The sequence below is a fragment of the Sus scrofa genome, chromosome 14 (assembly GCF_054392235.1).
Source record: "Sus scrofa isolate SSC_HxYL_T2T_F1_AM1 chromosome 14, Sscrofa_HxYL_maternal_Yorkshire_Landrace_v2.0, whole genome shotgun sequence".
NCBI lineage: Eukaryota > Metazoa > Chordata > Mammalia > Artiodactyla > Suidae > Sus > Sus scrofa.
The window spans coordinates 52,456,498-52,484,452 of record NC_139396.1 but is presented as its reverse complement, the minus strand read 5'-3'; the positions used below and the strand labels follow the sequence as shown (position 1 = coordinate 52,484,452).

General features: G+C 42.0%; 1 long non-coding RNA gene across 3 annotated transcripts; it reads left to right on the top strand.

The window, feature by feature from the left end:
• Nucleotides 1-16: 16 nt before the first annotated feature.
• LOC106505927 (uncharacterized) lies at nt 17-23,079 on the top strand. Of its 3 annotated transcripts, XR_014827374.1 has the most exons (4): nt 17-91; nt 5,521-5,665; nt 7,578-7,734; nt 17,984-23,079. It is a non-coding gene; the product is annotated as an uncharacterized LOC106505927 (long non-coding RNA). The 3 variants fall into 3 exon arrangements; XR_014827375.1 differs by lacking the exon at nt 7,578-7,734; XR_001300829.3 differs by lacking the exons at nt 7,578-7,734; nt 17,984-23,079 and having other exon boundaries at nt 5,521-7,381.
• Nucleotides 23,080-27,955: the final 4,876 nt, after the last annotated feature.

The window sequence follows — 27,955 nt, the reverse complement described above, 5'->3', positions numbered from 1 at the left end:
TCCCTACAGAAAAACTCTTGCTGAAGGAGAGCAGGTTCCGGGTCTACTTGTACTGGCGCCTAGTGGAAGAGAGTCGACGCTTTCGAGCAAGGTGTGAAAGGCCAGTAGGAGTGCCCTGTTTGTTCATTTAATTTGAAAATAATTGAAATTGAATTAAAAATGATTGCGTTTAAAAGCAACAAAATTAAACTTGCATCTTTAAAATTTGTTTTTAATTCATGTTAATTTTTTTTTTTTTTTTGTCTTTTGTTGTTGTTATTGTTGCTATTTCTTGGGCCGCTCCCGCGGCATATGGAGGTTCCCAGGCTAGGGGTTGAATCGGAGCTGTAGCTACCGGCCTACGCCAGAGCCACAGCAACGCGGGATCCGAGCCGCGTCTGCAACCTACACCACAGCTCACGGCAACGCCGGATCGTTAACCCACTGAGCAAGGGCAGGGACCGAACCCGCAACCTCATGGTTCCTAGTCGGATTCGTTAACCACTGCGCCAGCACGGGAACTCCTAATTCATGTTAATTTTTAAATGCAAAGTTTGGAAGTCTCATTTAGGTCTTTTTAAATGCGTGAATAAACATTTTTTTCTCCCTCAATATTTCACAAATGTTATTTGCAGACAGCCAGGTCAGATTGCAAGTAGCCATGTATACTTTACTTAATTACAAAAATAATATCACTTCCAAAAGCTGAATCTCTGTTTCCTATTTAATATTACATTCTGGCGTTCATGGCCCTCAAAATCAATCCCTAGACAAATGTTTTTAACCCGATTTTTTTTTTTCTTTTTTGGTGTTTTTAGGGCCGCACTCACGAGGCATATGGAGGTTCACAGGCCTGGGGTCCAGTTGGAGCTGTAGCTGCAGGCCTACATCACAGCCACAGCAAGGTGAGATCTGAGCCACTTCTGCTACCTACACCACAGCTCAGGATAATGCCAGATCCTTAACCCACTGAGCAAGGCCAGGGATGGAACCCAGGTCCTCATGGATACTAGTCAGGTTCCTTAACCATTGAGCCATGAGGGGAACTTCTCAATCCGATTTTTCACAACTCCCATTTTTGTATACCTTTACCAAGACATTTCTCTACAGCCTGAAACACTAATAATGATTTACCTTCAGTACTAATAATGATTTACCTTCTGTACTAATCTGCACGTCCCTTGAAAGAAAAACACCCACTCTTCAACTTTGGCTGCACACGCACTCACTGTTCATAGTGCCTGGTTTTTATTATCTCAATTGCTATTAGTTTAATGAATGATGAATGAATATGTGATTTTAGTTCACAAAGAAAATACAAAAGAAGGCAGACACACATAGGGTAAATAGCTGTGCCAGAAAAGAAATCATTGATAGCTTGGAATGCAGGACCTAACTTCCATATCTTGAGAGCTCTATTGATTTTAGACATACGGTTACATATGTTTTAGACATATAGCTCTGTACATTTTACCGAATACAATTATTTGGTTTTCGGGGGGGTGAGGGTTGGTTTGGGGGGAGTTTGTTTTGCTTGGCTGTGCCTGCAGCAGGCAGAAGTTCCCAGGCCAGGGATCAAACCCTCACCACAGCAGCAACCCAAGTCACTGCTGTGGCTTCACCAGATCCTTAACCCGCTGAACCATAAGGAAATTCAATCCACATACAATTCTTATGTAACTGTCTTTTATTTGTAAAAGGGGAAGCCGGTTGTTTGAAGGAAATTTGATACTTGTTTCTTTGCCTCAGTTTATTTTTGTATCTTCCCCACCCCTTTCTTTTGTTTTACTGTAAAAGCATATTTTCTTAGTTGAATTTTTTATTATATTATAGTTGATTTACAATGTTGTGCCAGTTTCTGCTGTACAGCAAAGTGAGCCAGTCATATATATGTGTGTGTGTGTGTATATATATATACATACATTCTCCTTCTTACATCATCTTTCATCATGGTCTATCCCAAGAGACTGGATATAGTTCCCTGTGCTATACAGGAGGACCTCATTGCTTACCCAGTAATAGTTTGCATATACTAACCCCAAACTCCCAGTCCATCCTACTCTCTCCTCCACACCTTGGCAACCACAAGTCTGTTTTCTATGTCTGTGAGTCTGGTTCTGTTTCATAGATAGGTTCATTTTGCCGTATTTTAGATTCCATATATAGCTGATAATTATATTGTATTTTTCTTTCTCTTTCTGACATTTCACTTAGTATGAAAATCTCTAATTGGGTCTGTGTTGCTACAAATAGCATTATTTCATTCTTTTTATGGTTGAATAGTATTCCACTGTGTATATGTACCACAACTTCTTAATCCATTCATCTGTCAATGGATAGTAGGTTGTTTCCATGTCTTGGCTGTTGTGAATAGTGCTACTATGAACGTATGGGTGCATGTATCTTTCTGAATTGTGGTTTTGTCTGGATAGATGCCCAGGAGTGAGATTGCTGGATCATATGGTAGTTCATATTTAGGTATTTGAGGACCCTCCATATTATTCTCCATAGCGATTTTACCAATTTACATTCCCACTAACAGTGTGAGGGGTTCCCTTTTCTCCACACCCTCTCTAGCATTTGTTATTTGTAGACTAATAATGATGGCCATTCTGACTCGTGTGAGGTGGTACCTCACTGTAATTTTGATTTGCATTTCTCTAATAATTAGTGATGTTGAGTATTTTTTCATGTGTCTGCTGGCCATCCATATGTCTTCACTGGAGAATTGTCTATTCAGGTCTTCCCCCCATTTTTCGACTGGGTTGGTGTTTTTTGGTTTTTTGTTCTTTCATTTTTTGGTTTTTGGTTTTTTTTTTTTTTTTTTTTTTTTTTTTGGTCTTTTGTCTTTTTAGGGCCGCACCCACAGCATATGGAGGTTCCCAGGCTAGAGGTCTAATCAGAGCTACAGCTAATGGCCTACATCACAGCTACAGCAACACAGGACCCGAGCCGTGTCTGAGACCTACACCACAGCTCACAGCAGTGCCGGATCCTCAACCCTCTGAGTGAGGCAGGGATGGAACCCACAACCTCATGGTTACTACTCGGTTCATTAACCACCGAGCCACAACAGGAACTCCAGTTGTTTGTTTTTCGTCATTGGGTTGTATGAGTTGTTTGTATATTTGGGAGATTAAGACCTTGTCGGTTGCATTGTTTGCAACTATTTTCTCCCATTCGGTAGATCGTCCTTTCTTTTCTTTTTTTTTTAATGGTTTCCTTTGCTGTGCAAAAGCTTGTAAGTTTGATTAGGTCCCATTGTTTTATTTTTGTTTTTATTTCTGTTGCCTTGGGAGGATGACCTAAGAAAACATTTGTACAGTTGATGTCAGAGAACATTTTGCCTATATTCTCTTCTAGGAGTTTTTTGGTATCATGTCTTATATTTAAGTTCTTAAGCCATTTTGAGTTTATTTTTGCAAATGGTGTGAGGATATGGTCCAGTTTCATTGATTTACATGTAAAAACATACTTTCAATCTCACAGCTCTAAGTATCTTTTTGCATCATGGATTTTGCATAAAATACATGTTGGCAAAGGATGTTTGTGGAATAAACATCTATTCAATCTTGAAAACCTGAATAGGAACACTTCACTGAAAGTAAAGAGGAAAATAATTTTTGTAAATCCTAAACAGCAATTTTACTGTAAATTGGTAAGACTTTTAAGTCATTCATTCATCTATTCAAGAAGTATGTGCTGGAGTTCCTTCCAATCATGATGCAGTGGAAACAAATCCTACTAGAAACCATGAGGCTTCGGGTTCAATCCCTGGCCTCGATCAGTGGGATAGTTCATATTTAGTTTTTTGTGGTGTAGGTCACAGATGCGTCAGGATCTGGCATTGCTGTGGCTGTTGTGTAGGTCAGCAGCTGTAGCTCTGATTAGACCCCTAGCCTGGGAACCTCCATATGCTGGGGGTGCAGCCCTAAAAAGACAAAAAAAAAAAAAAAAAAGGAGTTCCCGCAGTGGAAGCGAATCTGACTAGGAACCATGAGGTTGCGGGTTTGATCCCTGGCCTCGCTCAGTGGCTTAAGGATCTGGCGTTGCCGTGAGCTATGGTGTAGGTCACAGAGGTGTCTTGGATCCCATGTTGCTGTGGCTGTGGAGTAGGCTGGCAGCAACAGCTCCAATTAGACCCCTAGCCTGGGAACCTCCATATGCCATGGGTACAGCCCTAGAAAAGACAAAAAGGAAAAAAAAAAAAAAAAGAGAGAGAGAGAGAAAGAAAGAAAATATTGAAATCAGAATTCTCATTGTGGCTCAGCGGATTAAGAACCAGACAAGTATCCATGAGGTTGCAGGTTTGATTCCTGCCCTTCCTCAGTGGCTTAAGGATCCGGTGTTGCCGTGAGCTGTGGTGTGGGTCACAGACACGGCTCGGATCTGGCATTGCTGTGGCTATGGTATAGGCCGACTGCCAAAGCTCTGATTTGATCCCCAGCCTGGGATCTTCCATATGCCTCGGGTGCTAAAAAGACAAAAAAGAAAAAAATATTGAAATCAATGTATCCTGCCTGAATTGTTTAGTATCCAGAAAGACCTTCAGGTTCCTTGATTTGTTCCTATATGAGCCTTTATCTCATCCTATGTATTATTTATGGACTGTCCCCTTTCCCAGTCACCAGGTATTCTGCCAATGAGAGAAATCAAGATTCAAATATAGGCATGATTGATGGAACAAGAAGAAAATAGGCCTGGAAGTCAGAGCTCCCAAGTACTAGTCTTGGCCTTGAACCTAACTAGCTCTGTGATTCAGGTTGCCCCTTATTCTTCCTTGGAACTTGGATCAGTCATATGAATAGTGAAAAGTTTAGATTGGGTGGCATGTTAAGTCCTCTGCAGTGCTAAGATCCTATACCTTGTTGCTTTATTTTTATTAAAAGTCTTTTTACTGTGGCAAAAAAAAAAAAAAAAACATACAATTTACCACTTTAGGAGTTCCTATCTGGCGCAGCAGAAACGAATCCGACTAGGAACTATGAGGTTGCTGGTTCGATCCCTGGCCTCGCTCAGTGGGTTAAGGATCTGGCATTGCCATGAGCTGTGGGGTAGATTGCAGATGTGGCTCAGATCTCACATTGCTGTGGTTCTGGTGTAAGCTGGCAGCTATGGCTCCTATTAGACCTCTAGCCTGGGAACCTCCATATGCTTTGGGTACAGCCCTAAAAAGACAAAAGACAAAAAAATAAATAAATAAAAAATAAAATAAAATTTACCACTTTAACTGCATGTTCAAATGGGCAATTCAATGGCCTTTAGTACATTCACAATGATGTGCAACCTTCAGTATTGTCTAGTACCAGAACTTTTTCATCACCCCCAAAAGAAAACCCATATACATTAGCAATAACTCCCCATCCATCCTATGATTATAATACACAGCATTAATTGGGTTGGGAGGACACAGGCAGTTTCATGTATTCCTGGAAGGAATGTTAAGTTGGCATAGCCCTTAGAAGGGTCCAGGCAGGAAAGCAGAAGTCACTCTAGATGTTTTGAACACAAGGAAATTAATACAGAGAACTGACTCCACAGATGATGGAAGATCTGAGAAGCCAAATGGGATAGAGATTAGCAGTAACAAGAAGATGCCACCACTCCCGGGACAGAAGGGACAAAGGAAAGAAATGGTTACCAGAGTCCAGAAGCTGAAGCCACTGAGCAGGAACCGAAACTACAGGTGAATGTAACCACTGCAGGAGGATGTTGCCTGAAGAGAGAGGGGGCAAAAAATACCCTGACTTCCTCTCCAATCTCCCTCCAGAGTCTCTTATTACTTCAACCCAGCTGGTTGACTCAGAATCTGGGAAAGGAAGTGTGCAGGCCTCACCACTCTCTATTCCAGAGTACTGTCATCACCCCACAAGGAAACCCCACACCCATTAGCAGTAACTCCCCATCCTGCCTGCCTCTAGCCCCTGACAACTACTAATCCAACTTCTCTGTGGATTTGCCTAGCCTGGGTGTTGCATATCAGTGTAATGATACATTATGTGGTCTTCTGTGTTCATTTAGCATGATGTTTCTGAGGTTCTCCCTGTTGTAGCATGTACCACTATTTCATTCCTTTTCGTGTCTAAATAATATTCCATGCTATGGCTAGGCTCTATTTTTGATTATTTTTTCATCATCAGTGGGCATTTGGGTTGTTTCCACCTTTTGGTTGTGCATCATGGCACTGTGCACATTCACGTATATGTCTTTGCATGAACACATGCTTCAGTTCTCTTAGCTATATACCTAGGAGTGGAATTTCTGGGTCATATGGTGACTCTAACTTCTTGAGGAACAGCCAGAGTCTTTTCCACGGTGGCTGCATCATTTCACATTCCCACCAGCGATGAATGAGGATGGCCACATTTCAATGAGGATCAGGCACTGAGCTTGCTATCCAATTATGAATCATGATTAGCAATGTCATGATTATGAAAGAACTGAGTAATCAATCCTCAGAAGTGTTTAAGTTGTTCTCTGTAATGGAGGACTCTATCCATGATTTTATGTACCTCAGAACACAGTCTCCCCCAAGTCAAATTGTGCCAGAGGCAGAACCAATTTTCCCTCTTGCTCATTAGAGAGCAGCTTACCAGCAGCTGAGTGCTGGCACTCGCTCTGCAGCTCCCAGGACAGGGAAAAGCCGGCAGTGCCACAGAATGCATGCTTTACCTGCTGATCAGACACAGAACTGAAAATGACAAACCCTAACGGTGGGTGCTATGCAGTTCTAAGACATCATGTTTGAGGAAATAGGTCATTGCTCTGATTGCTCTGAACAAGGAAAGTAGAATGTGTAAACCAGGTCTCCTGTGCGCATGCATAAACACTTTCTTCTGATAACTCAAGAAAATCCAGGTGAGAGGGAAGAAAATGTCTCCTGTTGAATAAAATGACTTTGGGAGAGTCATGCAGGGTCTCAGGGCTCCATCAATACAGAATGTTCTGGGTAATTAACTGAACTGCTGGGGAAACTTGATCACTAGCCTGACAAGGATCACTGAGTATTTCCAGACCCAAGGTAACATTCCAGCTTCTCAAAGCTCATGAACTGAATTGACCTCACTCCCTGGGGAAAGAAATTCTCCTTGTTTTCCCTGGACCTCCTGTTTCATCCAAAGTAGACACCACCATCTGCAGCTGGAGGGATCCCTGGACAAGTTAATTAATTAATTGACCTTGAGTTTACATTTCTATCATCAACTCTTGTCATTTGTTTTCTCGAACACATTTCCCATGTATCTTAAAACTAGTAAGTCAAAGGTAATAGGAATTCCCTTGTGGTGCAGTGGGTTAAGGATCCGGTGTTGTTGCTAAAGCGGCTTGGGTTTGCTGCTGTGGCATGGGTCAGTCCCTCGCCCAGGAACTTCCACATGCCGTAGGCGTGGCCAAAAAAAATAAATTATTTAAAGGAAGGTAATATACATAACGTAATTTTCACAAGTATGTGAGTACATTTTACACTCATCATTTTCATTCTTTACCGATACCCTGACTCACCCTCAAGACTCAACTTAATGGCAGTTTCCAGTAGAAATGGCTGTTTTCAATAATCAAAGCAGAAACCACATTTACTCATTGCTTTTCTTTCTTTGCAGGATGATTAATTCCTTAGTTTAAAAAAATAATTACACATTTCAGTTTGCAAGAGTTTCTGGATCTGTAACGTGTGATGATCATCCAGTGCCAAGCGGTGGCAATGTGTAGCTCTCTACCATAGCAATGATGCTGGGTAACAACTCCACAACCTTGGAGGTATAACAAGAAACATGTTTGCTTGCACACCTGGGGTGGTGGGCTAGGGGGTTCTGCTAACCTTGCTGGGGCCTGAACACAGATTTGAGGCGTGGCTGACTGGAGGATCTAGAATGGATATGCCTGGGGGCAACTGGAGTGGTTTTCTCTCCGTGCCTCCCCTCTCCTGGCAGGCTACCCCAGAGAAATGTTCTCCTGGTGGAAGCCGAGGTGCAAGAAAGTGGAAATTATGTGCTAGAATCCTAAGCTCAGTGCTGGCTCACATCAGTACTCCTGCCACTTTGTATTAGCTATAGCAGAAGCCGGCCCAGATCCAAGTGTCAGGAAATAGAGTGCCTCTTTGGCAAGAGAGGCTGCACAGTCACCTAGCATCAAGCGGGGATAGAGGGAGAGGAAAAGAATTGGGGCCAAAAGTGAGATCTCCCAGAGGCAGTCCCTTTTCCTCCCCTTAAACTTCAGCTTATCTAGGCAAAGGGAGAGTTGTGTCCAAGAGGAATAACTTGAATGATTTTTGTGTGTTTAATCTCACCAGACATTTATATAAATAGATGCATGGGCTGTCTTGGTTTGCTCAAGCTGCCATAACAAATACCATAGACTGGCTGGCTTCCACAACAGGAATTTATTTTCCCACAGTTTTGGAAGCTGGAAAGTACAAGAGCAAGGTGCAAGCCGATGTAGTTCCTGGTGCTGGCTCTCTTCTTGGTTTGCAGATGGCTACCTTCTCACTGTCTCCCCTTAATGCCAGAAATATATATATATATATTATATATAATATGTATATTATATATTTTTGGGGGGGCCCCTCCCCATGGCATATGGAGTTCCTGGGCCAGGTGTTGGATCTGAGCCACTGCTGTGACCTATGCTGCAGCTGCGGCAACACCAGATCCTTTAACCCACTGTGCCGGGCCAGGAATTGAACCTGCATCCTGGCCTTGCAGAGATGCCGCCTATCCTGTTGTACCACTGGTGTTTCTTCGTATGAGGACACTTATCCTATCATGAGGGCCCCACCCTCATGGCCTCATCTAAACCTAATTATTTCCCCAAAGCCCATCTCCAAATACCATCACATTGGGATTTTGACATGTGAATTTGAAGGGGACACAATTTAGTTCATGAGCTAAACGTAATAATTTTAAATTTAGTATCTTCACTCCATTTTAATTCTTTCCCTTAAACGTAACTCTCACTTCAGCTGTGAAGAAAACCTCCTGATACTAGAGTTCCCATTGTGGCTCAGCAGTAACGAACCACACTAGTATCGATGAGGACTCAGGTTCTATCCCTGGCCTCGCTCAGTGGGTTAAGGATCCAGTGTTGCCATGACTTGCAGTGTAGGTTGGAGACATGATTCAGATCTGGCATTCCTTTTTTTTTTTTTTTTTTTTTGTATTTTGTCTTTTTTAGGGCCGTACCCACAGCATATGGAAGTTCCAAGGTTAGGGATCCAATCGGAGCTGAAGCCCCCAGCCTACACCACAGCCATAGCAACTCCGGATCCGAGCCACATCTTCAACCTACACCACAACTCACGGCAACACCTGATCCTTAACCCACTGAGCAAGGCCAGGAATTGAACCCGTGTCCTCATGGATGCTAGTTGGGTTTGCTAACCACTGAGCCACAACGGGAACTCCTGGATCTGGCATTGCTGTGGCGTGGTGTTGGCTAGCAGCTGCCGCTCCAATTCAACCCCTAGCCTGGGAACTTCCATATGCCACAGGTACAGCCCACCCCACCCCACCCCCCAAAAAAAGAAAGGAAGAAAGGAAAAAAGAAAACCTGATATTAGAAATCCAAGTCGGGGAGTTCCCGTCGTGGCACAGTGGTTAACGAATCCGACTAGGAACCATGAGGTTGCGGTTCGGTCCCTGCCCTTGCTCAGTGGGTTAACGATCCGGAGTTGCCGTGAGCTGTGGTGTAGGTTGCAGACGCGGCTCGGATCCCACATTGCTGTGGCTCTGGCGTAGGCTAGTGGCTACAGCTCCGATTCGACCCCTAGCCTGGGAACCTCCATATGCCGCAGGAGCGGCCCAAAGAAATAGCAAAAAAGACAAAAATAAAAATCAAAAAAAAAAAAAAAAAAAAAGAAATCCAATTCGGAACTTAACTCTGGAGTCTCAGAGACTTATCAGAATATCATGGAATTTCCTTTAGAATATGTCTATTTCTACTGGAGTTCAGGATAACATATATACTGTGATCTAAAGTTTCACTTGATCTGAAGTTTGAGGGAATGATTAACTGGCTCTTGTCAAGCCAGATTTACTGGAAAATTCAAAGTGCTTTCATGCTTCCCAGCCAAAGCATCAGAGGTCATCCTTCCCATAAGCTTCTGGAACCTCTGAGCATTATTCACTCAATCTTATAAACTGCATGATTCTTTCATTCTTTATTTTCAGGCTGTTAAAGGCCTTGAACCATGAAGGCAATTAAGATGCCAGAGAACGTCTCTAATATCCTGTTCATTTTAAGTTCTTTGGATAGATATTTTATTCGTTGTTCTCTAGCAGAGAAAAGGAAACTCTTCTTCAGGATCTTAATTTGTGTCAATTAATGAATTAAAGAATGGACATCTTTAAGGAGTTCCCTGGTGGTGCACTGGGTTAAAGATCTGGCATTGACACTGCAGCAGCTCAGGCCACTGCTATGGCATGGATTTGATCCTTGGCCCAGGGGATTTCTGCACATTCTGCAGACGTGCCCCCCCCCCAAAAAAAGAATGGACATCTTTAAGTAGAGAGAAAGGTTTCAGAGAAGAAACCCATTATCCCAGAGAAAAGATGAGATTAATTTGTTCACAGAGTGTGCTAAAGATAGACTATCTATTTGTGAAGAGTTTCTGGCCTGGCTACCCACCCTCAACACCTGGACAGGTGTAGCCCTTGGAACAGGAATTCAAGAAAGGTTTTGTTCAACCTAATCAATATCTCATAACAAGAGCATTATTGATAAATCATCAATCAGGAAATTTTAGAATTCTTCTAAAATCAATATTAATATCCCTATATGAGGAGTCTTTGAAATAAAAACTAGATTTGGGAGGTTTTAACACCAAAATTCATTCCTCTTAGAAACTTCATTTTATTGTATTGTATTTCATTTCATTTGTCTTTTTAGCGATGCACTCATGGCATATGGAAGTTCCCAGTCTAGGAGTTGAATCTGAGCTGCAGCCACTGTCCAACACCACAGCCACAGCAACACCAGATCCAAACTGCGTCTGCCACCTAGACCACAGCTCACAACGACGCTAGATCCTTAACCCAATGAGCAAGGCTAGGATCGAACCTGCATCCTTACAGAGGCTGTGTCGGGTTCTTAACCCACTGAGCCACGATAGGAACTCCTGGAGTCTTATTTGGGGGCATAAAATTATTTTGGAAGTTAGATAGAAGTGATGGTTGCACAACATTGTGAATGTGCTAAATGTCCCTGAATTGCACATTTTAAATTGATGAATTTTGTTATGTGTACTTAACTTCCATTCTTTTTCATTTATTTCATTTGTTTCATTATTTTGTTGATTTCATTAATTTAATTTTGCAGTCATTATGACTGCGTATCTGTGTATTTATACATGTACAATGTTATTATAAATGAAACAGGCTGGGAGTTCCCATCGTGGCGCAGCAGAAATGAATCTGACTAGCTCCATGAGGACACAGGTCTGATCCCTGGCCTCGCACAGTGGGTTAAGTATCCAGCATTGCCGTGAGCTGTGGTGTAGGTCACATGCATGGCTCATATCTGGCATGGCTGTGGCTGTGGCTGGCAGCTACAGCTCCAATTTGACCCCTAGCCTGGGAACCAACATATGCCATGGGTGTGGCCCTAAAAAGACAAAAAAAAAAAAGAAAGAAAAACACCAGGCTGATTTAGGCCACATGTGGAAAATCTGTCTCTTTAGTTCCTTCTTGCACACATAAGAAGAGCCATAAGTTCGATTTCTACTTTTTAATTGGTCTATCAGGTATGTATTAATAATTAACCTTGTTATCTTCATTAGGATATATAGTGTTTAACAGCTTTAATACTATAGTTTAACAGCTTTAAAAATCACTATTTCTGGAGTTCCTGCTGTGGGGGGATTAGTGTCGCCTCTGCAGCATCAGGACGCAGGCTGTATCCTTGGCCTGGCACAGTGGGTTAAAGGATCTGGCATTGCCACAGCTGTGTAGGTTATAGGTCGAAGCATAAATTGCAGCTGTGGCTTGGATTCAGTCCCTGGCCTGGGAACTTCCATATGCCGTGGGTGCCACCATAAAAGAAAAGAAAAGAAAAGAAAAGAAAAGAAAAGAAAAAAGAAAAGAAAAGGAAAGAAAAGAAAATATAATACCTGCCTTCCCTAATTCTGAAACTGAGGATGAAAATAAATAATAAATGTAAAGTGTTTTGAAATTAATAAAGCACTATACAAACATAAACTTGTTATTGAAAGCAGGGGAAATCATATTTATCTATTCATAAAAGCAAATTTCCAAGAATTTCAATTTTCTTAAACTTTATTTGGCTTATTTAGAATTGTTTCACACTCTTGGAGTTCCCATCGTAGCACAGTGGTTAATGAATCCAACTAGGAACCATGAGGTTGCGGGTTGGATCCCTGACCTTGCTCGATGGGTTAAGGATCCGGCGTTGCCATGAGCTGTGGTGTAGGTTGCAGACATGGCTTGGATCCCAAGTTTCTGTGACTCTGGCATAGGCCGGTGGCTACAGCTCCAATTAGAACCCTGGCCTGGGAACCTCCATATGCCGAGGGAGCGGCCCTAGAAAAGGCAAAAAGACAACAAAACAAAACAAAATAATTGTTTCACATCCTTAAATGTGCTAAAATCACATCTCTTTCATAATGCAGACTTTTCACTAATTCATCCAGACATTTTCCCAATTGACACAAATTGCCGCAGTTTTATTTTATATCAAAAAATATTCATGTGGACTTGTGCTCTTGCCAAGATTTGAATAAGATAATTTCTAATGTTTCTTCCAACCCTCATGCTGAAGGAATCCAGACCAAAAAAGTGTAGGCAGAGTTGGGTGAATTTGATCAGGGAAAACCCTTTTTTTTGGCCATGCCCACAGTATGTGGAAATTCCCTGGGCCAGAGATGGAATCTGTGGCACAACAGCAACCTTAGCTGCTATAGTGACAAGGCCAGATCCTTAACCCACTGCACCACAAGAGAACTCCAGGGAAAACTTAAATCCAGTGAAGGAGCTTTAATTTGGGAAAAGAGGAAAAGCACACAGGTCAAGTGCATAAGATACAAAGTTTTTGGGTTTTTTTGTTGTTTTTTTTTTCTTTTTAGGGCCACACTTGCAGCATATGGATCTTCTTAGACTACGGGTCAAATCTTAGCTGCATCTGCCAGCCTACACCACAGCCACAGTAACACAGAATCTGAACCATGTCTTCAACCTACACCACAGTTCACAGCAATGCTGGATCCTTAACCCACGAAGCATGGCCAGGGATTGAACCTGAGTCTTCACGGATACTAGTTGGGTTGGTGACCTTCTAAGCCACAACAGGAATTCCCAAGATACAAAGATCATATTTCTTGGATGAGAAAGAAAAAGAAAATCTGGAAGGAAATCGTGTTAACAGCAGTTATCATCTAGGTTAAAAGACTCTGACATAATATCAGTCCTCTTACATGTATTAATCTGCTCTGGATTAATACAAAATACCATAGACCTAATGGCTTAAACAACAGGAATTAATTTTCCCACAGTTCTGGACACTGGCAAGCCCAAGATCAAGGTGCCAGCTAACCCAGCCTCTAATGAGAGCTCTCTTCTTGACGTACAGGTGGCTGCCTTCTTGCTGGGTCCTCACATGGCCAGGGGCTAGGTAGGGAGATCTCGCTTCTTCTTCTTCTTAGGAGGCCACCAATCATATCAGATTACAGCCTAACATTTATGACCTCATTTAAGCTTAATAGCTTCCTGAAAGTCCTATCCCAAGTGTAGTTACCCTGGGGGTTGGGACTTCTGCATAGGAATTTGAAGGGGACACATTCAGTCCATAGCATGTGTATATATATACATATTTTTGCATTTCCCAAGTATCTACAAAGAGCATGCATTATTTGTATAATTTGTCTTTAAAAAGACAGAAATGGAAGGAAAGGGGGATCTCCTGGACATGTTTTGAAAGAAGATATAGGCATACCTTGTTTTACTTAATTGTACTTCTCAGATACTGCATTTTTTACAAACTGAAGCTTTGTGGCGACCCTCCATCAAGCAGGTACATCGATGTTCATCTTCCCAACAACATTTGCTTATTTTTGTGTCTCTGTGTCTCATTGTCACATTTTGATAATTCTTGGTAATATTTCAAACATTATTGTTATTATTATATTTGTTATGGTGATCTCTGGTCGGTGAATTTTCTTTTCCACACTCACAGTGTATGGAAGTTCCCCAGCCAGGGATGGAATCCGAGCTGCAGCTGTGACCTATGCTACTGGATCTTAACCCACGGTGCCACAATGGGAACTCCCATCAGTGAACTTTGATGTTATTGTTGTAATTGTTTTGGGGCACCACAAACCCTGCCTCTATGAGCTGGTGAACTTAATAAATGCTGGTGTGTTCTGACTGCTCCATCGACCCACTGTTCCCCTGTCTCCCTCCCTTTCCTCAGGTCTTCCTGTTCCCTGAGAACAATACTGAAATTAGGTCAGTTAATAATGCTACAGTGGCCTCCAAGTGTTCAAGTGAAAGAAAGAGTTGAATGTCTCTCACTTTAAATCAAAAGCTGGAAATGATTACGCTTAGTGAGGAAGGCATGTTAAAACCTCAGATAAGCTGAAAGCTAAGCCTGTTGTGCCAAATAGCCATGTTGTAAATGCAAAGGAAGATGGGTTTTGTTTTTTGTTTTTTTCTTTTTTTAGGGGCTGCACCCTCAGGATGTGAAAGTTCCCAGGCAAGGGACTGAACTCCCGCCACAGCAATGGCCCAAGCCTCTGCAGTGACAACACCGCATCCTTAACCTGCTGAGCCACGAGAAACCTCCAAAGGAAGAAGATTATTTTTCTTTTTTTAGGGGCTCACCTGCATCATGTGGAAGTTCCCAGGCTAGGAGTCAAATCAGAGCTACAGCTGCCAGCCTACACCACAGCCACAGCAATGCAGGATCTGAGCCATGTCTATGACCTACACCACAGCTCAGGGCAACACCGGATCCTTGAGCCACCAAGTGAGACCCGGGATCAAACCTGCATCCTCATGGATATTGGTCTGGTTCTTAACCTGCTGAACCACAACGGGAACTCCCAGAAGAGTTTTTAAGGGAAATTAATAGTGTTACTTCAGGAGTTCCCGTCATGGTGAAGTGGAAACAAATCCGACCAGGAATCATGAGGTTGCGGAATTGATCCCCGGCCTCGCTCAGTGGGTAAGGATCTGGTGTTGCCATGATCTGTGGCGTAGGTCGCAGATGCAGCTCTTATCTGGCGTGGCTGTGACTGTGGCTGTGGCATGGGCCAGCAGGTGCAGCTCCAATTCTACCCCTAGCCTGGGAACCTCCATGTGGCACGGTGCTACTTCAAATAGGGTTGTGATGATGGTTGTACAACTAGGTGTAATAAAGTTCATCAAGTAATTTTTTAAAAAGTGCTACTTCAGTGAATATACAGGTGACAAGAAAGTTAAACAGTCTTACTGCTGATCTGGAGAAAGTTTGAGTGGTCTGGATAGAAGATCAGACTAGCCACAACACTCCCAAACCTAATCCAGAACAAGGCTCTCCCTCTCTCGAATTCTATGAAGGCTGAGACAGGTGAAGAAGCTGCAGAAGAAAAGTCTGAAGCGAGCAGAGGCTGGTTCACGAGGTTTAAGGAAAGAGGCTGTCTCTACAACGTAAAAGTACACGGTGAAGCAGCAAGTGCTGATGCAGAAGCTGCAGCAAGTTATCCAGAAGGTCTAAGATAATTAATGAATGGCTACCCTAAATCACAGATTTCTCTCTCTTTTTTTTTTTTTTTTGGCCGCCCCACCCCCCAAAAGAGGAGGGAGTGGAGACTGATACCAAACCCAAGGGCTTTCTCCACAATGATTTTGGGATCCCTTCAAAACTGTACACCTGGGAGTTCCCACTGTGGCTCAGTGGTTAACGAAACTGACTAGTATTCATGAGGACACAGGTTTGATCCCTGACCTTGCTCAGCGGGGTTAAGGATCCGGCGTTGCCGTGGGCCGTGGTGTAGGTCGAAGATGCTGCTTGGATCCCGCATTGCTGTGGCTATGGTGTAGGCCGGCATCTGCTCCGATTCAACCCCTAGCCTGGGAACCTACATATGCTGCAGGTGTGGCTCTAAAAAGGCAAAAGACCAAAAGACAAAAACAAACAAACAAACAAAAAACTGTACACCGATTCCCAGTATCTCTTGCACAAATAAGTGTTGCTGTTTTTATGATGTGCATACACACACACACACACAATCTCAGCATAAATATTAAAACAGGAGTTCCCGTCGTGGCGTAGTGGTTAACAAACCCAACTAGGAACCATGAGGTTTCGGGTTCGATCCCTGCCCTTGCTCAGTGGGTTAAGGATCCGGCGTTGCCGTGAGCTGTGGTGTAGGTTGCAGACGTGGCTCGGAGTTGCTGTGGCTCTGGCGTAGGCCGGTGGCTGCAGCTCCGATTAGACCCCTAGCCTGGGAACCTCCATATGCCGCGGGAGCGGCCCAAGAAATAGCAAAAAGACAAAAAAATATATATATATTAAAACAGAAAAATAGATTTGGCAAATAGGTGCAAAGCACAAGTCTTGGAAAGATGATCGAGCATTTCGTTTTCTTCTCCTGTTGATAATGAATCCATTTTGGAATGTAAATTTCAACTAATCTCTTAACTCCTCTACAGCCATTCTAGATTAATAGAGAGAAAAATGGTAAGTTTCTGATTTGATTCTTCCTTTCCAAGTACAAATTATCCTGAGAACATAAATTACACGATTTGCTTTTTTTTTCCCAGAGAAAACCTTGAGGAAAATAACAGGGAAAACATAATGCCAGTAATTTTCTACACATAAATATTAGTGATTAAATAAGCATTGAGAGTAGAAATATGTTAGGGAAAAGAACATAGTTTGAATATTATTTATGCCCCCCCCCCACTACATTGAAGTGCTTATAAAAGCTGTGATGAGGCCAAAATGAAAGGAAAAACTAAATCTTTTTTTTTTTCTAAAAAGCAATTGAGATGAGGGGATCAGCAGCATCTCTACAGTACCAGGACACAGGTTCAATCCCTGGCCCGCCCAGTGGATTAAAGGATCTGGCATTGCCACAGTTGATCTCTGGCCTGGGAACCCCTTATGCTGTGGGGCAGCCAAGAAAGAAAAAACAATTAAAAATAAATTAAAAGGACATCTTATCTTGTATATCCACTGACAAAAAAAATTGAGATGAAGTTAAAGTGGACAATTAAGAGGCACTTAGTACCTTTATAATGTTGTGCAATTATTGACTCTACCAAGTTTCAAAACATCTCCATCACCCCTAAAGGAAATCTCATACTCATGAATCAATTTCTGCCCATTCTTCCCTCCTCTCAGTCCCTGGAAGCCACAAACCTGTGATTCTGTCTCTGTAGAGTTATCTATTCTGGACATTTCATGTAAATGGGCTCATAGGACCTTTTGTGTCTGATGTCTTTCAGTTAGCGTATTTTTGAGGTTCAGCCATGTTATAACATGTATTAATACTTATTTCTTTTTATGCCTGAATAAAATATTCCACTGCATATATATATATACATATATATACGCATTTTTTCATATGTATATACACATCTCTATATATCACTAATTATCTAATCATCAATCCATGGATGTTTGAGTTATACATATCTTTTGACTATCATGAATGGTACTGTTATGAATGTTCATGTATAAACACTTACCTGAGTACTTGTTTTCAATTAACCCACTGAGCAAGGCCAGGGATCAAATCTGCATCCTCATGGATACTAGTCAGATTCGTTTCCACTGAGCCACGAAGAGAACTCCTAAGGATAAAATTTAATGAGAATATCTATATGCCAATGCTCAGCACAGTGCCTAGCATATTTAAAGGATTCAGTAAATGTTAATTATTCCTTTTGTAGTTGTCAAAGGATATATATGGAAATTCTAGCAGTAGTTCTCTTTGGGTAGTGGAATTGTGAGTGGTCCTTAAGTATGCTTTTCCATATTTTCCACAATTATTATGTTTTTGTTTTGTAAGCAGGAAAAAAAAAAAGAAGAAAGAAGAAAGCGTTAAAAGGAAAAATAGCGACTCTCTCCAAGCAAGATAGTTCTGCTCAAGAGAATTCTCACTCCTCTGCCAGGGGGATTCAATAACAGGTGAAGAATTTGATATTTTCAGAAATGCATCCTAATCGTCCCTGTCTTCTCTTTGGATAAGAGAAAAAAAAAGTTAGTTGAAACAAGAAAAACTTCAATGCAAAGTCAAAAGAGCTGTTTTGGAAATCTTCCCCATAGTGGTCAAAAGAAAAGACTATTTAAAGACAGACAGATGTGTGTTAGGGAATATTGTTCAAAATTACAATCTATACAAAATTACTATAAGCATCATGACCCTAGAAGATGTAAGGATATTTATCTATTTATTTGTTTGTTTGTTTATTTATGGATGTAAGGCTTTTAGAATGAGGATGGACAAAAGCATAACATTTCAGGGAACAATGAGACACTTATATATTCTTACATGATTATAAATGAATGTGGTGGTGAAGAGAGAAAACTGTTAAGCCTGAAATTGGAATTTTTCAAGACCACTCTCCTCATTTCAACCCTCTGAATAGCTCCATCTCTGAATGTTTATCTCATTCCTTTATGGGTTGGCAATATTTGTATTCCGTTGTGTCTGTCCAATTTGTCTGCATTGTGAATGAGCGTCAGCCTGTCTGCCTTGGATTGTAAACTGTTGGTGAGAAGAGGCAAGGCTTAGCTAATTCTCTCTGTGAATCATTTAGCATGGCATAGCACCGCACACAGTTAGAGGTTTAATAAATGTGTTTATGATGGCCTTTGGAAGGAGACAGTCCCATTTATTGCCTTCTTGAGAGAACTAGCACTTCTGAAGAGGGTGGGGAAAGTCGGCTTCACCTCCTTGTCACACACAGGCAGCCTGGAAGCATATGCTGAACGTGATGACTGAGGCCAATCAGTGCTAGCTGTCAGTGAACCTCTCTGTGGTATAGTAAATACATTTGGTCTTTCTCCGTAGGTTCTCGGCACAGAGCCCTTAAAATTATTGGAATTTCATAAGTGATGAGGGTGTCTTTTATTGTTCATAGGAGCCCCTTCTGAGCATACCTGAGTTTATGCTAATGAAAGGACTTAGGGTAAGGCTCCTAGGAGTGGCTGGAGATTTGGGATTTTCAGCCTGTCCACCCTTTGGGAAGGTGGATGGGGATGGACATTAAGCTCTGTAAAAGTTCTCTCTTTTTTTTTTTTTTTTGGATGAGCTTCTGGGTTGATGAACATATCTACCTGCTGCAAGGTGGTGTGCTCCGTTTCCATGGGGACAGAAGCCCCTGTACTGAGAACCCTTCCTTTTTTTTTTTTTTTTTTTTTTTTAGGGCCCTACCTGCGACACATGGAAGTTCCCAGGCTATAGGTCAAGAATCAGAACTGCAGCTGCCGGCCTACGGCCACAGCCACAGCAACACCAGATCTGAGCCGCATCTGCCCCCTACATTGTGGCAACGCCAGATCCTTAACCCACTGAGCAAGGCCAGGAATTGAACTGGCATTCTCATACTAGTCAGGTTCTTAACCCACTTGGCCACAATGAACATCTAGCTGTTGAGTGTGAAATTCAAATTTCGTGGTGCTCTCAAATAAATGGAGACTTACAAAGCTTTGTTTTGACTTTACAATATCCTTCATATAAACTGGTAAATATAAATAAAGATTTCCCTGAGCTTTGTGAGCCATTCAAGCAAGTTGTCTGTCCAGAGGAGGGGATCATGGGAACACCAGTTTATAACCAGTCGGTCAGAAGTACAAGTGACAACCTGGACTTGAAATTGGTGTCTGAAGTGGAGGCAGTCTTATGGAACCGAGCCCATAATCTGTGGGATCTGGTGCTTTTTCCAGGGAGACAGTGTCAGAATTATGTTAAATTATGACCACCAGTCAGGGTCTACGAAAATTGGAGAGTTTGCTTGGGATGTTGTAAAACACTCCAGACTGAAACAGTATGTTTTCACATTTTTGTAGCTGTTTGATGTGATACCATGATATACCTATTTGGCAACTTGACTTAAACGTGTTTTAAAATTTTATTCAGTTGAGAGTGAAATTCAAATTTTGTGGTGCTCTCAAATAAATGGAGAATTACAAAGCTTTGTTTTGATTTTAACAACTGTTATTGGGGATGGAATGCCTAACCTTTGAATTTTAACTTGAACAAGAGAAGGTTCTTGGGAGTTCGCATGGTGGCTCAGCAGGTTATGAGCCCACTGAGAATGTGAGTTCAATCCCTGGCCTCACTCAGTGGGTTAAGGATCCAGAGTTGCCGTGAGCTATGGTCACAGGTGTGGCTCGGTTCTGGCATTGCTGTGGCTGTGGCTGGCAGCTGTGACTCTGATTCATTCCCTGGCTTGGGGAACTTCCAAATGCCAAGGTCATGCCAAAAAATAAAAATTAAAAAATGAACTATTTTATTTTACCATCACTTATTCCTTATTTGTGCTATTCCTTTCTTTATGTAGAGCCAAGTTTCTGACCTGTATTTTTATCCTGAAGAACTTTTAACATTTTTTCCTTGGCAACAAGAGAACTCATTTACTTTTTTTTTTTTTTTTTTGCAAGGCAGGTCTACCTGCAAATTCTCTCAATTTTTATCTAGGAAAGTGTTTTTTGTTTTGTTTTTGGTGTTTTTTTTAGGGCCACACCCCCAGCATATGGAAGGAACGTTTCTTGAAAGATAGTTTCCCATGATACAGAGCTCTAGGTTGATGGGGTTTTCTCTAAGAACTTTAAATATTTCACTCAATTCTCTTCTTGCTTGCATGGTTTCTGAGGATAAATTTGATGTAAGTCTTTTATTTTTCTTTAACTTTCTTCTTTTTTTTTCCCCTCTTTTTTAGGCCACCCTGTGGCATATGGAGTTCCCTGGTCAGGGATCAGATCGAGCTGCAGTTTCAACCTACATTGCAACTGTGGCAACACAGGATCCTTAACCCACTGTGCTGGGCTGGGGATCGAATCTACATCCCAGCGATTCAGAGAGGCCACAGCAGGAACACCGTATCTTGTGCTTATTCCTCAATAGGTAGGGTATTTTTCTTCCTTTGGCTTCTTCCATAATTTTTTTCTTTATTTTTGATTTTCTGTACTTTGAAAATAATATGCAGAGATGTAGTTTGGGAGCATTTATCCTTCTTGGTGTTCTTTGAGATTCCTGTATCTGTGGTTTGGTGTCTGACATTAGTTGGGGGAAATTCTAAGTCCTTATTGTTTCAAATATGTATTCTGCTCCTGTTTCTATATCTTCTCCTTCTGATATTCCCATTATGCTTATGTAAAACCTTTTGTAGTTGCCCCACACTTTTCTCAGTCTTTGTTGTCTTTGCTTTTCGGTTTCTGAGGATTCTATTGATATATCCTCTAACTCTTTCCTTAACCGTGTCCAGTCTACTAATAAGCTCATAAAAGTCTTCCTTCATTTCTATTATACTGTTCTGTATCTCTAGCACTTATGGGTTCTTAGGATTTCCATCCCTCTGTGTACACTGCTCTTCTGTTCCTGCATGCTGTCTACTTTGTCCACTAGGGCTCTGACTATATTTATATATATACATACACATTTTTTTTGGATGAGCCTGCAGCATGTGGAAATTCTCGGGCTAAGGATCTAAGCCATGCCACAGCAGTAACCTGAGCCACAGCAGTCACAGTACTGAATCCTTAGCCCACTGAGCCACGAGGGAACTCCGATAATTGTTTTAAATTCCCAGTCTGATCATTCCAATATCGCTGTCATGCCTGATTCTGATGCTTGCTTTGTGTCACCAAACTGTGTTCTTTGCTTTTTGGTATGCCTTGTAATTTTTTCTTGATAGTTAGACATGAGGTACCTAGAAAAGGGAGCAGCTGTAAATAGGCTTTTAGTGAAGCAGTGCTGAGTTGTGGAGAGAGGGGAAGCATCTGTAGCTTAGTCTGAGGGATTAAGCCTCTGTCTCTCTGTGAGCCTGTGTCTCTGGAGTGAACTTCACCAGTGTTTCTTAGTTTTTTCTCCCACCTGCCACAAACTAGTTAGAGTGGGTTGGAGCTGCATATTTCCCTTCCCCAAGTCAGTTAGGATCCAATGATAACAACAGTGGGTTAGGCTCTAGTTAACTAGTTTACCCTAAGGGCAGGCCTTCTTAGAAAGAGAGTGCCCTGGAGTTCCCGTCATGGCTCAGTGGTTAACGAATCCAACTGGGAACCATGAGGTTGCGGGTTCAATCCCTGGCCTTGCTCAGTGGGTTAAGGATCCGGCATTGCCGTGAGCTGCTGTGTAGGTTGCAGACGTGGCTCAGATCTGGCATCGCTGTGGCTGTGGCATAGGCCAGCGGCTATAGCTCCGATTAGACCCCTAGACTGGGAACCTCCATATGCCTCGGGAGCGACCCTAGAAAAGGCAAAAAGACAAAAACAAAAACAAAACAAAACAGAGTGCTCTGTTTCAAAGTGGTTCCTTTTCCTGCCTGAAACCTGGGAGATTTTTCTTTGATATTTACTGTGAGAAACTGGTCTGATTTCTGGAGGTAACTCTCACAGTATTATGCACCCCCGCCCCCGGCCCATGACTGTGTTCCCCTGGAGTCTTTACCTCTCAGGATCAATTACAGTTCAGGTTTCGCTACTCAGGCCCTGGTGCCCACTGGCCATCTCCCCTCCTGTGTCTCTGTTCTGAGGAGCCTCCTGGTATCTCCTGTCTGTCAAACTCAGGGGCAGTGGTTTGCTTTGTGCCCTTCCCTCTCTTGTGAATCCAGAAAGAATTGTTGATTTTTCAGTCTGTTCAGTTTTTTTACTTGTTACTAGGAGAGAGTGGCAACTTTCAAGCTCCTTACATGCAAAACTGGCAACTAGAAGCTCTGTTTATATATTTTGATAGTTATCGTTAATACCCATCTTATGTATTTCTCTATTTTCTAACTTTGTTTTTTGATTATTTTGTTAATATATCTCAGTTTAAAAGTCTTAAGTGTTCATATATTTGTTTACGTAGATCTTGGCCTCTGATAGTTTCCGCATTGTTTATAATCCTAAACCTATTTCATGTTACATCTGGAATAAATAAAATATGCTTTCTCTTAGTTTAAAAAATATGTATGTTTAATTCTTTGTCTGATGTAGAATTTTTAATTTCTTAATTTTTTTCTTTTTATGACAGCACCTGTGGCACATGGAAGTTCCCAGGCTAGGGGTCAAATCGGAGCTGCAGCTGCAGGCCTACACCCCAGCCACAGCAAAACCAGATCCAAGGGGCATCTGTGACCTGCACTGCAGCTTGTGGCAATGCCAAATCCTTAACCCACTGAGGGAGGCCAGGGATCAATCCCACATCCTCACAGACACTATGTCAGGTTCTTAACCTGTTGAGCCACAACAGGAACTCCAGATGTAGAATTTATTGTAGATTGGAATGTAAGATTTGTTCAGGCACAATCCCAAAATGCACATCTATCGGAGTCATTAGACAGGTCCAAATTCTGAGGCCTGGGTTGTCTTCAAACTTAGAACCAAGATGGATCAGATTTTTCCTAGGTTGCCAGTTAAAAGCATTAACTTGGAAACTAGAGACTTGGCTTGTGGCCCCAGCTTTGCCTGTAGGCAGACGAGCACATTTGACTGAGACACAGTTTCTTCAGCTGTAAAATAAGAAAGGTGAAAGGTGTATAAGTTCACCTTGAAGGATCTTCGTGGCTCAAAAATTCCGTAGCAAAGTCCCTGGAGGACTTGTTATAGGTCCTAAATCTCAAGACTCTGTTCAAGCTCCACCATTCCATACGTAACTGTTTAACGAATGGGATGGGTGGAGTTCCTGTCATGGCTCATCGGTTAACAAACCCATCTAGCATCCATGAGGATGAGGGTTCAATCCCTGGCCTTGCTCAGTGGGTTAAGGATCCTGTGTTACCGTGAGCTGCAGTGTAGATTGCAGATGCGGCTCAGATGCCACATTGCTGTGGCTGTGGAGTAAGCCTGCAGCTTCAGCTCTGATTCGACCCCTAACCTGGGAACCTCCATATGCCTCGGGTGCAGCCCTAAAAAAAGACAAAAAAAAAAAAATGAATAGGGTGGGTGATATGGGTGATAAAGTTAATTCATGTATTGGGACCCACAAAATAGAAGCCACCCTAGTGGCCCAAACAAAGTTACCTAAGTCTGCCTGCAGAAATACTTGTCAAAAAACCTTAAAATACACCAATCACAATCAACTTTAGCTCATTTTCCTCACCCTAGAAAACAGGACCTGCTGGCCAAATAAAGAAATCCTCACTTCCCAGCAATCATGCCCTGTTTCCATGTTGCCGCCTCTAACAACTCTATAAAATTCACTCTCACCCAAAATCCCTCGGGAAGGATGCTCCACTGTTTGAGAGGCCCTATACTCCCCTAATCCATGAATTGTTTTCTCTTGAATAAAAGACATTGAACTCATTACTAAATTGTTTTAGTTTTGCCATTTGACAATAGTCAAAAGGTACAAACTTCCAGTTATAAGTTCTGGAGATCTAATGTACCTTAATTTAAGACTGCTGGCCTCCCAGGCTATAAGTGAATAAATTTCTCTTTCAAGCTATCACATCTGTGGGATTTGATGTGGCCACCCCCGGGGAAAGAGATATACCACTTCAGACATTTTTCTTTCATCTTAAATGGCAGAGCACCATTTCAGCTCCACCAGAGGGAGGCTGAGTCCCTCTTTTCCGTACTTGGCACATAGTGGATGCTTAACATATATCAAACGCTATGAGATATCAATACCAGTGGGAAATTGTACCAACTCCACATTTCACTGGAAGGTGAATCATTTTCCCCATACTGTATGATGTTGATAAAGTGGTTCTATGTGAATGTGGAGCCAATGTACAAGAATTAACTTGTTTGGCAAGGTCTCTTTATTAGAAGAATAGTAACACAGGTGAACATAATACTGGCCTGGGGATAGGAGACTTGGCAACTATTCTAACGTTCCTCCTTCCTCGCTGCCTTATAGCCTCAGGCAAGAGGGCTCAGTTCTGTGGCTTCGTTTCCCAAGCCATGAAAAGAAAATCCTGTCTCCTTTCTGCCTACTAAGGAGGATCGTGGGGGTCAGGAGGGAGCCTCTAAAGTGCTCTAACCTATTTAAGAGAAATATGAAATGGCCCTACATTATTTGATGTGCTCTCTGGAAACCAGTTTAAAGTTCTGCTTCTGTTTTATGTTCTGTATCAGGATTCTTCAACCATTCATCAAAGTGTAAAACAAAACTTCCCAGTTAATAAACATTATTTTGCAGGTGGAGAAATTTAGGCAGAAGAATATTATATGTTCAGGTCAGCAAAGTTAGTCACCGAGGGAATTCCAGAAAGATTCTAAGTCCGGAACAAAATGATTTTGTGGAACCATCTGTTCTCCAGCTGCAGAGATGGTTTTCTAAAGTGCAGTGTTGTTGAAACCATTTTTACTGTAGCAGAAGTCAATCAAGAAGCCAGGATTTGGATAAGACCTGAATTAAGCATTCATTAAAGAGCTGCTTTTTCATTCTACAGGTGAGCAGATTTTATGACCTGTCTAGAACTGTGGCATTTGCAAACTCAGGTGAAAAGAGGATGGAGAGTCCCTTTGGTCTTTTTTCTTTTTTGTCTTTTTGCTATTTCTTTGGGCCACTCCCGCGGCATATGGAGGTTCCCAGGCTAGGGGTCGAATCGGAGCTGTAGCTGCCAGCCTATGCCAGAGCCACAGCAATGCGGGATCTGAGCCGCGTCTGCAACCTACACCACAGCTCATGGCAACGCTGGATCCTTAACCCACTGAGCAAGGGCAGGGACCGAACCCGCAACCTCATGGTTCCTAGTTGGGTTTGTTAACCACTGCGCCACAATGGGAACTCCCCCTTTGGTCTTTTAAATCATGCAATTTAAGCAGTGGGCACAAAGATGGATTACCCTGACTGCATGAAATAGTTATGTTTGTGAAGATGACCATGGATGACCAGATTCAAGTCTGATGCTTTCATTTGGTTCATATCTAGACAACCAGAATCATGCACTAACCTAATGATGCAACTTAACTCAGACGGGGGTGGGTGGGGTGTGGGTGGAGAGATGGAAGTGCTGGAGGTGAGACAAGAATGGCAGATGTAGAGAACTGTTAAAACTGGGTGATGGCTACATGGGAGTTCATTACACTATGTTGTTTACTTCATGCATGTTTGACATTTTCCAAAAGAAGAAATGGCTTAGTACAGCAAGTTGCTAACTAACTTTGTGAAAGTTTCACGTGGTCTTCTGTGGCTTAACTATCTTTGAGATAGTCCATTGCTAGAATAAAAATTGCTCTTTCCAGAGTTCCTGCATGGCACAGTGGTTAACAAATCTGACTAGGAACCATGAGGTTGTGGGTTCGGTCCCCGCCCTTGCTCAGTGGGTTAAGGATCCGGCGTTGCCGTGAGCTGTGGTGTAGGTTGCAGACGTGGTTCAGATCCTGTGTTGCTGTGGCTCTGGCGTAGGCCGGTGGCTACAGCTCTGATTCGACCCCTAGCCTGGGAACCTCCATATGTCACAGGAGTGGCCCAAGAAAATGGCAAAAAGACAAAAAAAAAAAAAATTTGCTCTTTCTGCCCTGTTGTCTAACGAGTACACATATGTTGAAGGAAATCATTTATTCAGTAACATTAAAAAAAATTCTAAGGGACTTCCCGTTGTGGTTCAGTGGGTTATTAACATCCATGAGGATGTGGGTTCAATTCCTGGCCTTGCTCAGTGGGTTAAGGATCTGGTGTTGTCATGGTTCTGGGTAGGCTGGCAGCTGCAACTCAGATTCAGCCCCTAGCCTGGGAACTTCCATATGCTGCAGGTGTGGCCCTAAAAAGAAAAAAAAAAAATTCTGATAAAATTTTGTTGCTTCTTGAATGTGAAAAAGGTTTTGAAATTATTTGACTTACAGAACATTTTTTGGCAGGATTAAAAAGAGACAAACTCAGTGTAAATCAACTATACTTTAATAAAAATTTAAAAAGATAAGCTCAAGAAGAGCCCCATTACATCTTAAGCAAGGAGTTAAGCTGCAGTATTAGGTTGTTGATGATGTGTGTTAGCAACACAATCCCCTGAACCCCAATTGGGACAAAATTAGTCCACAATTGAAAGTGGGTATCGTTATATAAAACCTGAAACAAAAAATTTTTGAATACATACTGTGTCTCTTTTATTGAAAAACTATGATATTTAAGCAAAAACTTCTTCTCAAGCTTCAGGATGTCCCAGTTTCAAGCAGTTAGTGATTGTGAACTCATGTGTACCCTATTTACTTTTTTTTTTCAGTATCATATTCCTTCTCAGTCTTCCAGAAGAAAGACTTTACTCAAACATTTATTGGGAGCTTGCTTTATGCTAGGCACAGAATAAAAGTCTTTCTCAAGAACTGCAGTTTTAAAATGGTCTCCAACACAAATTTGGTTGTCTTGTTGTCCTAATTGCTTTTCTTTGGCCACTCTCCAGTGGCATTAACTGTGTGTGTGTGTGTGTGTGTGTGTGTGTGTGTGTGTGTGTGTGTGTGTGTGTGTGTGTGTCTGCGTGCATGCTCTGTTTCTCAATATCTCTTGTGGCAGGTGTGGCTCTAAAAAGCAAATAATAATAACAATAATTAAATAGTACAATTCAATACTATTTACAGAGTTGTGAAACCATCACAATAAGTTTTCTCTTTTTCTTTTTTTTAGGGCCACACTTGTGGCAAATGGAAGTTCCTAGACTAGGGTTCTAATTAGAGCTACGGTTGCCGGCCTATGCCACAGCCACAGGAATTCGGGATCCGAGTTGTGTCTTGGACCTACACCACAGTTCATGACAACACCAGTTCCCCAACCCACTAAGAGAGGCCAGGGATTGAACCCGCATCCTCATGGATACTAGTCATATTTGTTTCCACTGCACCACAACCAGAACTCCACATTAAGTTTTAGAACATTTTCATCACCCTCCAAAAGAAACCC